This window comes from Gorilla gorilla, chromosome 1 (assembly GCF_029281585.2).
Source record: "Gorilla gorilla gorilla isolate KB3781 chromosome 1, NHGRI_mGorGor1-v2.1_pri, whole genome shotgun sequence".
Classification (NCBI taxonomy): domain Eukaryota; kingdom Metazoa; phylum Chordata; class Mammalia; order Primates; family Hominidae; genus Gorilla; species Gorilla gorilla.
Genome location: NC_073224.2, coordinates 144,720,356 through 144,733,188, shown reverse-complemented (window position 1 = coordinate 144,733,188; position 12,833 = coordinate 144,720,356). Strand labels below are relative to the sequence as shown.

At 38.8% G+C, this 12,833-nt stretch overlaps 1 protein-coding gene across 3 annotated transcripts in view; it reads left to right on the top strand.

Annotated features, from left to right (window-relative positions):
• Nucleotides 1–12,833, top strand: part of TLCD4 (TLC domain containing 4) — an 82,822-nt gene that overhangs the window by 63,459 nt on the left and 6,530 nt on the right. The gene's annotated exons all lie outside the window — the stretch shown is intronic.

The following is a 12,833-nucleotide window of genomic DNA, read 5'->3' as shown; positions in this document are numbered from 1 at the left end:
AGGCTGGTCTTGAACTCCTGAGCTCAGGCAATCTGCCCACCTCGGCCTCCCAAAGTGCTAGGATTACAGGTGTGAGCCACTGCACCCGGCCTCTTTTTAATTTTTATGATTTATTTGTTTTTGAGATGGAGTCTTACTCTGTCACCCCGGCTGAAGTACGGTAGTGTGATCTTGGCTCACTGCAACCCCAACCTCCCAGGTTCAAACGGTTCTCCTGCCTCAGCCTCCTGAGTAGCTGGGATTACAGGCATTCGCTGCCACCTCACCTGGCTAATTTTTGTATTTTTAGTAGAGACGGGGTTTGGCCATGTTGGCCAGGCTGGTCTCGAACTCCTGACCTCAGGTGATCCACCCACCTCGGCCTCCCAAAATGCTGGGATTACAGGTGTGAGCCACCATGCCCAGCCCCCTTTTTTTTTTTTTTTTTTTTTGAGACAGTCTCACTAATATTCTCCCTGCTTCTCTCTGGGTGAGTTCTTTCCTCCCAAAGTGTCAGCTCTTAACTATTTACTCATCTTGGTGTAAGGGACTATGCCTTAGTTTTGGAATCAGATAAACTCAAGTTGCAATGACCTTGGACAAGTTACTTAACATTCCTGTATTATAGTCATTTTATCTATGAAAAGAACATATTTAATATTACCTGCTTCTTTGTATTATAGTCAAGTGTTTTCTTCTCTTAGGTGGCACGTTGAATCAACATGTGTAAAGTAACACAACATATTTCCCTCTATACTCAGTGCATGGCCCAGCTGTCCACTTGGTTACTGCTGCTCAACATGGGTGAAGTGGTTTTGACTATTTCTCCCTCACTATATTTGATCCAGCATTAGGTTCTACCGTATCACCTCCTAATATTTCTCACCTTTACCACCTCTTCTCTGTCTCTACCTTCAGTGCCCTAGTTCACCATCTCTTGCTGGCTACCTTACCAGTTTCTAACTCTGTACTGTTTGGTAGGGTAACCACAAGCCACGTATGAATATTTACATTTAAATCATTTAAAGGAAATAAAATTAAAAGTTCAATTCCTTAGTCTAACTTTTGGCATTTCTAGTGCTTTATGGCTCCATGTGGCCATACACGGAACCTACAGGTATGTGTGAGCAACATACCTTTAGTAGAACATTTTCATTATTGTGGAAAGTTCTTTTGGTCAGTGGGGCTCTAGGCCAGGTTGGCAAACCATGCATGGCTCATGGGCCAGACCTGCTGCCTGTTTTTGTAAACAAAGTTATACTGGAGCACAGCCATGTTCACTTTTCTGCCATGATTGCTTTAACTGTACCATGGCAGAATTGCATAGTTCTGACAGAGAACAGATGGCCTCCAACAGCTACTGCTTTAATGTTCACTATTTGGCTCTTTATGGAAATAGTTTTCCAGCCCTTGTCATAGACCATCTCCTGTCTCCTATTCTGTTCCCCTTTCGTCTCTCTTCTATATTATTATCTTTCACAATAAAGAAATATATGGCTTTGTAGGAGGCTACAACATAGCTTAAGAAGAAAAAATATTCAGCTTCCTTGGTTAAAACCTCTCAGTGGCTCTGGCTGCTTACAGGATAAAATATGAGCTCTTCAGTGTGACACAGAAAGCTCTGCAAGAAGAGCTGTCTTATCTCCTTCTGCCACATGGCCCCTCAAACTCTCATCTCACACCAGCTTGTCCATCTACTGGCAATGCCGCCTGTCTTCTTACTTGTTATTTAGAACTCAACCCAGGGATAATTTCCATCACTAAAACCCATCTCTTTCCAGGCTGAATTGGGTGCCTCTTACATATCCTTTCACAATAGCAACATATGTGTATATTACTATACTTAATGTATTTTATTGCAAAGTTCTCTCTTTTTTATGTTTCCTATTTATCTTTACGTTTCATTAGATCAAGGGCCAAATTTTGTTAAACTTTGCATGGTCCAGTGTCCACACATTATCTGGCATGTAGTAGCCATTTGATTGCTTTTTGAATGAATGACTCCCAAGAGGTGATAAGTTAAGCTTTAGCTAATTCTGTCTCTTGAATATGATTCTGATTATGAGATTTTGAAGCAGGATAAAGCTACCTTTGTCACTAATAGGCACCTCCATTTGTTTTTGTTTGAAACTCTTTTAGAGAAATTATAAAATTAGAGATAGTTTAATTTTATAATTTTATAATAAAAAGTTATACTTTACCTTTATCTAAAAGCTTTGAATCCTTCCTGTTAAGAAAATGAGAACTGGTGTTAGAATATGAATAAGAAATGGTATCATTGGGCAGTAAGGAGATTGTAACAATATTGAGCACAGCTTCTGTCAGAGTTTCCATAGTTGTTTTCTTTTTTAGTTTGAGATATTTTTATTTTCTCTCCATTTTAGAGCTTTGTATATAAGAAGGCACATGGCATACATGTGCTGGGGTATAGAGTGAAAAAATACTGAATTAGTTTAGACACCTGGGCTTCAGTGAAATTTCTGCTGCTGAGTTATGCCCACATGCAGGTTTCTTTTATATAAAGTAATTTAATGGTGCTAACTTCTTTCTTGCCTAAATGCTCTTAATTGTTTTTGAGGACATATTTTATAAATTGATATTGAAATTGAATACCTTGTAAAAGCTTTGCACCTGTGTTTCTTAATATGTTCATTCAATATTTATTAAATACCTCTTCAGTACCTAAATGTCCCATTCTGTGACTTCAAGGAGCTTAGATATAGCATCTGGCTTCATGTCTGTGTTTGAGAAAATAGTGCCTAAAAATATAAAATACAATTTTTTCTTTTTTCTACTAAAAATACAAAAATTAGCTGGGCGTGGTGGCGCATGCCTGTAGTCCCAACTACTCGGGATGCTGAGGCAGTAGAATTACTTGAACCCAGTTGGTGGAGGTTGCAGTGAGCCGAGATCACGCTACTGTACTCCAGCCTGGGTGATAGAGTGAGACTCTGTCTCAGAAAAAAACAAAAAATTATTACCTCATTGAATATTAACAGTAATGTTGCATGTTAACACAATATTTGTGTGTGTATGAAAAATAACTGCATTGCCAAAACAAACCAAAAAAAAAACAGTAGGAACAGTGTCATTGTTTTACATTTTTGCAAATCTCTTTAATATCTGGAATGATAGAATTCAGCTGGATTCTCAGATTGGCTTCTGTTTTCACTCTGTTGTGATAAGTAGTGTTTGAAGCATATGAAAAATATCTGGCCTCTCAGAGTTAATTATGCAATAGAAAAAAAGTATTTTAGTGGCCTTTTCAAATACTAATAATTGTGGATATTCCTTAATATGTCATCAAAATATACCAAGAGGTAGTTTCTTAAAGGGTAAGTAAATGTGAAATCCGAAACCATACCAATGAACTTTTCATACTCTGTTATATTCAAATTCATTGGCCTTTCTTGGGCTTTAACCTTTTTTAAATTTGTTTAATTATTTATTTATTTATTTATTTATTTATTTATTTGAGATGGAGTCTTGCATTGTCACCTGGGCTGGAGTGCCGTGGTGCGATCTTGGCTCACTGCAACCTCCGCCTCCCAGGTTCAAGCAATTCTCATGCCTCAGCCTCCCTGAGTAGCTGGGATTACTACTACTCCCTGAGTAGCTGGGATTACTATGCCACCACGCCTGGCTAATTTTTTGTATGTTTAGTACAGACTGGCTTTCACTATGTTGGCCAGGCTGGTCTTGAACTCCTGACCTCGTGATCCACCCGCCTTGGCCTCCCCAAGTGCTGGGATTACAGGTGTGAGCCACCGCACCTGGCAGGCCTTCAGTCTTTTACATATACATAATTTTGATTCATCATGTCTTGGTCATTGGGAAAATATTGGCTCACTGAGTTATGTAGGTCTTCTAAATGTTGAACATTTATTAGATGACATTTAAAATATCACCGCAGATCTCATTAGAAAAGTCTTTAAGTATTGAGAGACTGTCAAGCTCACAGTTGCAGATAACAAATTTTCCAATATTCTGATTTTCATTTGAAAGTTGAGATTTTGTTGTTGGTATCAAAACTGTCAGTTGCTTTTCTTTATGTGACAAGCCCACTTTTTTTTTATTTTTGAGAGAGTGCCTGCCAGATGGCTCAAGCAATCATAGTTGATTGTTTTTTTTTTTTTTCAAGTAAAAATGGCAGTCTGTGGAAGAACCTAGTAGTTTAGCTTACAATTTAAACCATCAGTTGAGGGTTTTTCCTCAAGAAAACCATTTTACTTTGTAGCAGAAATGTCTTATGTGTACTTCCCATTTTATCATACAGAATATTAAAAAGACACATACTCAGAAGTCATTTAATAAAAATAATAAATAATTCTTACTGCTTCATTAAGGGCATTTCTAACTGAAACTTTTCTTTTTTCTGGTTTTGTTTTTAACTGCAAGCAAGCATGTGGTGGGAAAGGATACAGTGGCTACTAATACCATTTCTTTATTTGTGCTAAGATGCCAACAGCTTTATTTACTAGCACTTTACACTATCAGTATAGAAGTCAGCACAATGAAAAAGGCAAATAATGTTTTAATACTATTATTAAAATAATTATATCTTGAAGACCTCCCAAAAAGGACTCAGGGGTCCATAAACCACATTTTAAGACCTATCATTGATTGATACTTGTCACGTAAGGCTTCACAGAGAACGTGGCATACACTCTTAAAATGTTTTAGGACTTTTTTTTTTAAGAAGTGGATGGAGAGGGAAGGGCCTTCATTCAAGAAGAAAAGAATCAACATAGGATTTTGAAAAGTGAAATAAACATGCTATGGGAAAGAGAAAGTATAGGATCAAAGAGTATGTCTTAGGAGTAGGGTGGATAGATGTAGAGGATGTTGAGTGTCTGGGAGAGCTGATTGAACTTGACCCAGTAGACAGTGAGATTATAGTGGAGAAAGACATTCTGGAAAGAGCACTGAGTGGTTATAACTTTTGATATTTGTAGGATAGATTGTAACACTGGAGACAAACGTTTGGGTTAGGTTACCCAGTTCTTAGTTGTGTGAATGGACAGTGTAATTTTATTAGTTCAGAAAGTAAATAAGCGTCCATATTAAGCTGTGGGACTAGAGAGATGACAAAATAGAGATTTTGAAGAAATGAGAAGAAGTTGGCAATGAATGGATAAAAAATTAGAGAATACGGACAAGTTTAAGACAAATCCTATATTGGACCCAGAAAAATGTGCCCATCAAAAGTGACAGAAAATTAGGAAGACTCAGAGGGAAGGTGACGAATTTAGTGCGGAGATATTGGATAAGAGGACAAACAGAGCATCTGAGTGGAAATTTAGTGAGAGCTCGAGAGAGGAATGTTGGGATGATCAGAATAAGGTGATATTTTAACCTGTGAGAAAAGATATATTTAGAAGATTAGAGTTACATGTTTAAGACTGGAAAATCAGCCAGGTGTGGTGGCTCACGCCTGTAATCCCAGCACTTTGGGAGGCCGAGGCGAGCAGATCACAAGGTTAGGAGGAGATCGAGACCATCCTGGCCAACATGGTGAAACCCCGTCTCTACTAAAAGTACAAAAAAGAATTAGCTGGGTGTGGTGGCGCGTAGTCCCGGCTACTCAGGAGGCTGAGGCGGAAGAATCGCTTGAATCTGGGAGGCGGAGATTGCAGTGAGCCGAGATCGCAGTGAGCCGAGATCGCACCACTGCACTCCAGCCTGGCGACAGAGCAAGACTCTGTCTCAAAAAACAACAACATAAAAAACAAAAACAAAAAAACAAGATTGGAGAATCAGAGAAAGAAGAGTAGATATAATGAAGGAATAATTTAGGAGTAGTAGGGGAACCAAAATAATATGAAGCTGGAGGGAAACTTGTCTAAAATTCAGTTCTTAAATTCCTAACCTTCCAGGGTTAATATTTATTAAATACAAATGTTTATATGCCTGAAGAAATTACATTTGCAACTAAGATGTAAGTAGAGTCAGCTTACAGCCCAGTCCCTTCACAGAGTTCCAGAAACAGTACAGCATCCAAATCCTTATTGGAGTTTTTCCAAGGATGTCAACAAAGATCCAGTTTGTTACTCACAACAGCACTTCTTAAAATTCTCTTCATTCCTCTTGGACTCACAATATCTCGACCCCACAGCTTTCCTAAGGCTCTCTCAAACTTCTGACTCTCAACTCCTCTAAAACTCAACAAACCAGTGCCATCAAGGATCAATTATTTGTCCCTGTCCTCTTTTCTCACTTTTTTTTCCTGTGCCTGCAAATAGCCCTCCATCCTCTTTCCAAATGTAAATGTGAATTAGAGCAAATAATTCCTAGTTTTTACACTTTTTCTAGTTTTTACACAATTTTTAGTGAGTACGATACCTCTACACAATTAACTCCCAGTAAACTTAATGGGAAGGTTCAAGTTCCTTTAGAAGGGTAGGAGGAGGAATAATTGCTAAATGACCAAAGTTAGGATTTTCTCTCTGGAGTGAAGGGAGGATTGTATTAATAAATACATACAATTTGCTGTCTTTTATGCCTGTCTTAGTAATAACAGTAAATGGTGGGTAAAAGAAAGTGTTGTTCTTCTTCTTTCCTTCCTTCCCACATGCATGTTTTCCTCCCTTCCCCTCTTTCCTCTCAGATTCAGTACATACCTTCACAAACTGTTAGCCTTTATTTGCTAGAATGAAAGAATGTTCTAATTAGGTAAGAAGAGGTGGATTCCAACAAAATAAGTGATCTTTCTGCCATGGAAGAGGGAGGTAAGGAGGACAGTTATGTAAATATTATTTCACCTTGAGTTAATATTTGGGTTCTTTCCTTTGAAAGAAACTGGTTTAAAGACCAGGCACTGGTTAGATGGAAAAATTGGCAGAAGCTAACACTATGGTTATGAGGAAGCTATGGGTGACCAATTTCTTTTTTTTTTCTTTTTTTTTTAATTATACTTTAAGTTTTAGGGTACACGTGCACATATGTAACTGACTAATTTCTTTTGTAGAGTTGCAGTCATATCGTCTTGGGTTTGGGAGTGTAGTAAGAATGTCTGTGAATATGTCTGACTCTCCTTTCAAAAAACTGGCAAAGAAGAGAAGCAGTGGAGGGGAGGTTTTTGGATTAGCAGGAATTGAGCATGTTGGTAAAAGAAGAATCAATTTATAGAAGGGGAACTTGATAGAACAAGGGAAGGCAGGGTATTTATTGAATAAATCCTAGAAGATGAGGACTCTTCTCTGAGTTGAAAGGTAAAGGTGCCTGAGAAGAAGTTTTGAGATCTTGGGGTCAGAGTGGAAGGAATTCATGGTTGATGGACTCTAATGCAGTTGACTCCCGAACAGCATGGGTTTGAACTGTATGAGTCCACTGACACATCTATTTTTTTCAATAAAATTTGCACTAAGTGTGCCTGCCTTTCCTTCCAACTTCGTCACCTCTTCCACCTCTGCCACCTTTGCGACAGCAAGTCCAACTCCTCCTCTTACTCAAGGCTAGTTAACCTGAAGACGAGAATGAAGACCTTTACAAAGATCCACTTTCACTTAATAGTACATATATTTTCTTTTCTTTATGATTTTCTTTTCTCTAGAAAATAACATTTTTCTCTAGCTTACTTTATTATAAGAATATAGTATATAATGCAAATAACATAAAATAATGTTAATTGACTTTATGTTATTGGTAAGGCTTCTGGTCAACAATCAGGTGTTTGGGCAAGTCAGAAGTCAAGCAATTTTCAACTGTGTGGGGAGTCAGCACCCCTAACCCTGGTGTTGCGGTTTGGAAGCAATTATATGGGAACTATGGAGTTAAATGAAAGGACTGTCGATCCAGTTTGAGAATTCTGCTGAAGTTCAAATCTTTTAAAATTGTATTTGTGCCATTTATCTTAATAAAGATTGGTGGGTAATGATATTTATTGAATTTACAGTATGGGGGAGTTGTTACTCTGTGTCATGGCAGCTTCATAGTACAAAGGAGGTGCTATCATTTATCCCCATTTATAGAGATAGAACAAACATAGAGGTCAATAGCAGAGAGAGCTAAGACCACACAGTTGCTCCATGGCAGAACCAGGCTTTCAACCCAGGCGGCCTGACTGCAGAGCACCCTACTTACTCTTCATGTCATTCTGTATTGCCTAAGGAAAGCTCGCTTGATGAAACACTGGAGATCAGCAGAGTGGGTGAGATAGATGAAGTGGCAAGAGAATGGAGGGTGCTGATGTGTGTTCTGAAGTTAACTTGGAGTTTGGATTAGGTAGGAAAGGAAGTGAAAGCGTGGAGGCTGATAGAGAGGGATTTGAGGATTTGAAGGTCAAAGAAGTAGTTTAGGTGAGATTGGGTAAAGAGAAATATGGAAGGCTTATGATTAGAGAGGAATGGGTTCACTGAGGTATAATATTTCTTGAGTAATTCCAAGGCTGCCATGTAGTCAAAGAAATGAATGGCTGAAGGAGAAGGGAAGTCTTTGGAGAAGAGAAGGCTTGAGGATCAGAGACCTGGATTAGAATGTGGATGTCATTGCTTTAGTGATGTTTTTCCTATTTGCAGTATTATTTCATTAATTTAGCCATTGCTATCTAAATAGTCTTTCTTAATTGTCTTAGCTAATTTAGCCCTTTTATCCTACATAAACTTATAAAATGTAATACATCTCTCCTCCTATATAAATTATTTGATGTTTTAATCACTCAATAAAATATTTTCAAGCTTTTTAACTATTAATTTTTAGTTTCTTATGTTGAACAATTTTAGCTTAATCATGACTAATTCAGTTAAATTGAATATTAAGATACACAGATATGTTTTACTGCCTTTGCAATTTGATCTCTAAAATGATGTAAAATTAGGCAAGGCAGTTTTCTTAAGGAAGAAAAAGTGGAATAGAGCGAATGTTCACTGACTTTTTAAAAACCTTTTTATCTTTAGAATAGTTTTACATTTACAGAAAAATCAGAAGGCTGATACAGAGGGTCCCTGTGTACCCCACACCCAGCTTCCCCTATTGCTAGCGTCATAGATCAGTGGGTGCAGTTGTTAACAATTAGCGAGCCAGTGTTAATATCTTATTGTTAACTAAAGTCCATACTTTGTGTGGATTTCTTTCGTTTTTGCCCAGTGCCCCTTTTCTGTCTCAGGATCCCTTCCAGAATGCCACACTACATTTAGTTTCATGTCTGCTTAGGCTGCTGTTGGCTGTGATCGTTTCTCAGATGTCCCCTGTCTCTGGTGACCTTGACGGTTTTGAGGAGTACTGATCAGGTGTTTTGTAGACTGTCCCTCAATTTGGGTTTGTCTGATGTTTTTCTCATAATTACACTGGGGATATGGGGTTTGGGGAGGAAGACCACCGAGGGACAGTACCATTCTCATCACACATATTAGGACTGCATGCTGTGAACATGACTTAATCATTGTTGATGTTAAGCTTGTTCACCTGAGGTACTGTTTGTCCGGTTTCTCCATTTTAAAGTTATTCCTTACACCTGCCCTCCCCCTGCCCCTTCCATACTGTACACTTTGGAAGGAAGTCACTGTGTGTATTAGTTTGTTGGGGGCTGCCATAAAAAATGCCACAGTCTGGGTGGCTTAAATAACAGAAATGTGTTTTTGCACAGTGCTGGAAGCCGGATGTCCAAGACCAAGGTGCCTGCAGGGTTGGTTCCTGGTGAGGCGCCTCTCCTCTTCTTGCAGGAGGCAACTTCTCTCTGTGTCCTCACGTGGCCTCTTCTCCGTGTGTGCATGGAGGAAGAGAGGGAGAACTTTGGTCTCTCCTTTCTTTTAAGGGCACTGGTCCTATTGGATTGGAGCCTAACCCTTGTTACTTTATTTAACCTTAATTGCCTTCTTAAAGGACCTATCTTGAAATACAGTCACTTTGGGGCTTTAGGGCTTCAACATAAGAATTTAGCCGGGCACGGTAGCTCACGCCTGTAATCCCAGCACTTTGGGAGGCCGAGGCAGGTGAATCACAAGGTCAGGAGATCAAGACCATCCTGGCTAACATGGTGAAACCCCGTCTCTACTAAAAAATACAAAAAATTAGCCGGGCATGGTGGTGGGCGCCTGTAGTCCCAGCTACTCGGGAGGCTGAGGCAGGAGAATGGCGTGATCCCGGGAGGCGGAGCTTTCAGTGAGCCAAGATCGCGCCACTGCACTCCAGCCTGGGCGACAGAGTGAGACTCCGTCTCAGAAAAAAAAAAAAAAAAAAGAATTTAGTGGGAAACAGTTCAATACATTACACTATACACAGCCCACACTTGAGGACTAGGGGTTTATGCTTTACCTTGTTGAAGGTGTGATTTCTACATAAATTATTTGCAGTTATTCGGAACAGATTTGTTTCTTCTCCCCTATTCATTCATTCATTCATTCATTCATTTATATCAATATTGATTTCTGGATATTTATTTTATACTTTAGGTTATAATCCAATACAACATTATTTATTTTGTTGCTCACATTGTGAGTTTTGGACCTGGAGAGCTCATTTGGTTGGTTTCTATGTTCCTTTGACATAAAGAAATGTCATTTTGTTTTTTGAGTGCTTTCTTGCTCTCTGGCCCTAAATGATACTCTAACAGGTTCATATTGTATATTGTGTATTCTCTGTTCCCAGCCCTCAAATCAGGTATTTCTCAAGGAACCCTAGTTTCTTTCATTGGAGAGTGGTATTAGAAGCCAACATGTGGATGCCATGTATGCTCATTGTTACTGAGGCATCATTGTTTCTATGGGCTCCTAGCTGACAGAACCTGTATACACCTATAGATAGGTGTATACACCTATCTATAATTATTTCTGTATGTATGCATTTATAGCTATATCAAGCTAAAATAGTTCACTGTTTCCAAATCTAATCCAGTATCTCATGGAAAAAATCTAGCCGCCTCTTGCTTGTCTGAAACCTTTCACTCCAACAATGAGAAACCTGGTTCCCACTATTTTTCATCAAACAAATCTATTTATTTGTTCAGTCCTGATATACATGTATAATGGTTTCAGAATTGTTAATTGTTTTTGAGTGAACTAGAGTACATTGCCTGTATACAGTTTCTTTTGCCTTTGTCTTATAGTCTTCATCTTTGAAGTCACTTAGGTCAGCACCTCTTTCTACCTTACTCCTTTCAGGGATGTTATATCATGCATTTGTAACAGTTAAGATTCTTTTGTCACTGTTTGCATTGCATCCTGGTATCCCCCAACCTCCTAATTGATTGTTTAAAATTTTGCATACATCAGGTTCACTTTTTGTGCACTTCTGTGGGTTTTGATAAGTGCATAATGTCATGTATCCACCACTATAGTATTATGCAGAACAGTTTCACCACCCTAAAATATCCCTTGTTTTACCTACTCAATCCCCTTCCACTGTTTCCGAAACTCTGGTAACCACTATTCTGTTTTCTGTCTTGATACTTTTGCTTTTTCTAGAATGTCTATAAATGGAATCATACAGTGTACAGGATTTTCAGACTGATTTCATTTACTTAGCACTTTAGATTCATTCTTGCTGTTACATTGATTGATAGTTTGTTTTTATTGCTAAGTAGTATTCCACTGTATGGATGTACTACAATGTTTGTCCATCTTGATGGCTTGTAGTTGTTGGCAGTTATGAATAAAGCTGGTGTAAACATGTATGCAGCTTTTGTGTGGACATACATTTTTTAATAAGTTGGAAAAATACCTAGGAATATGATTGCTGGTTTGTGTGCTATGAATATGTTTAGTTTTATGCCTGCTAAACTGTCTTCTAAAGTGGTTGTACCATTTTGCATTCCTAGCAGCAATGAATGTGTGTTCCTCTTGTTCCACACCCTTGCCAGCAATTGTTATTGTCCATTTTTTGGGATTTTAGCTATTTTAATAGGTGTGCATAGTATCTTGTTGCTAAAATTTGCACTTTCTTTTTTTTTTCTTTTTTTTGAGACAGAGTCTCACTCTTGTTGCCTAGGCTGGAGTGCAATAGCACGATTTCGGCTCACTGCAACCTCTGCCTCCCAGGTTCAAGAGATTCTCCTGCCTCAGCCTCCCAAGTAGCTGGGATTACAAGAATGTGCCACCACACCCAGATAATTTTGTATTTTTAGTAGAGATGGGGTTTCGCCATTTTGGCCACATTGGTTTCTTTTCTTTTCTTTTCTTTTTTGAGATGGAATCTCGCTCTGTCGCCCAGGCTGGAGTGTGGTGGTGTGATCTCGGCTCATTGCAACCTCTGCCTCCTGGATTCAAGCAATTCTCTGCCTCAGCCTCTGAGTAGCTGGGATTACAGGTGCCTGCCGCCACGCCTGGCTAATTTTTGTATTTTTAGTAGAGACGGGGTTTCACTATCTTGGCCAGGCTGGTCTTGAACTCCTGACCTGATGATCCATGCTCCTCAGCCTCCGAAAGTGCTGGGATTACAGGGGTGAACCACTGCGCCCGGCTGGTCAGGCTGGTTTCAAACCCCTGACCTCAGGTGATCCACCTGCCTCAGCCTCCCAAAGTGCTGGGATTACAGGCGTGAGCCACTGCAATTTGCACTTCCTAATGACTATAGTGAACATCTTTTTATATGCTTAGTTTTTATCTATATATATTTTCTGATGAGGTTTTTGTTATGCTCTTTTACCAGTGTTTTAATTGGGTTGTTTTCTTATTGTTGACTTTTAAGAATTCTTTGTGTACTTTGTATACATGTACTTTACCATACATGTATATTTTAAATATTTTTTCCTAGTGTGTGGTTGTCTTTTCTTTAACAGTGTCTTTCACAGAGCAAGTTTTAGTTTTAATGAAGTCCAACTTAACCAACTTTTTCTTCCATGGATGACACTTTTGGTGTTGTATCTAAAATATCACCACCAGATGCAAGATAATACAGGTTTTTTTCCTTTTTTCTTATGG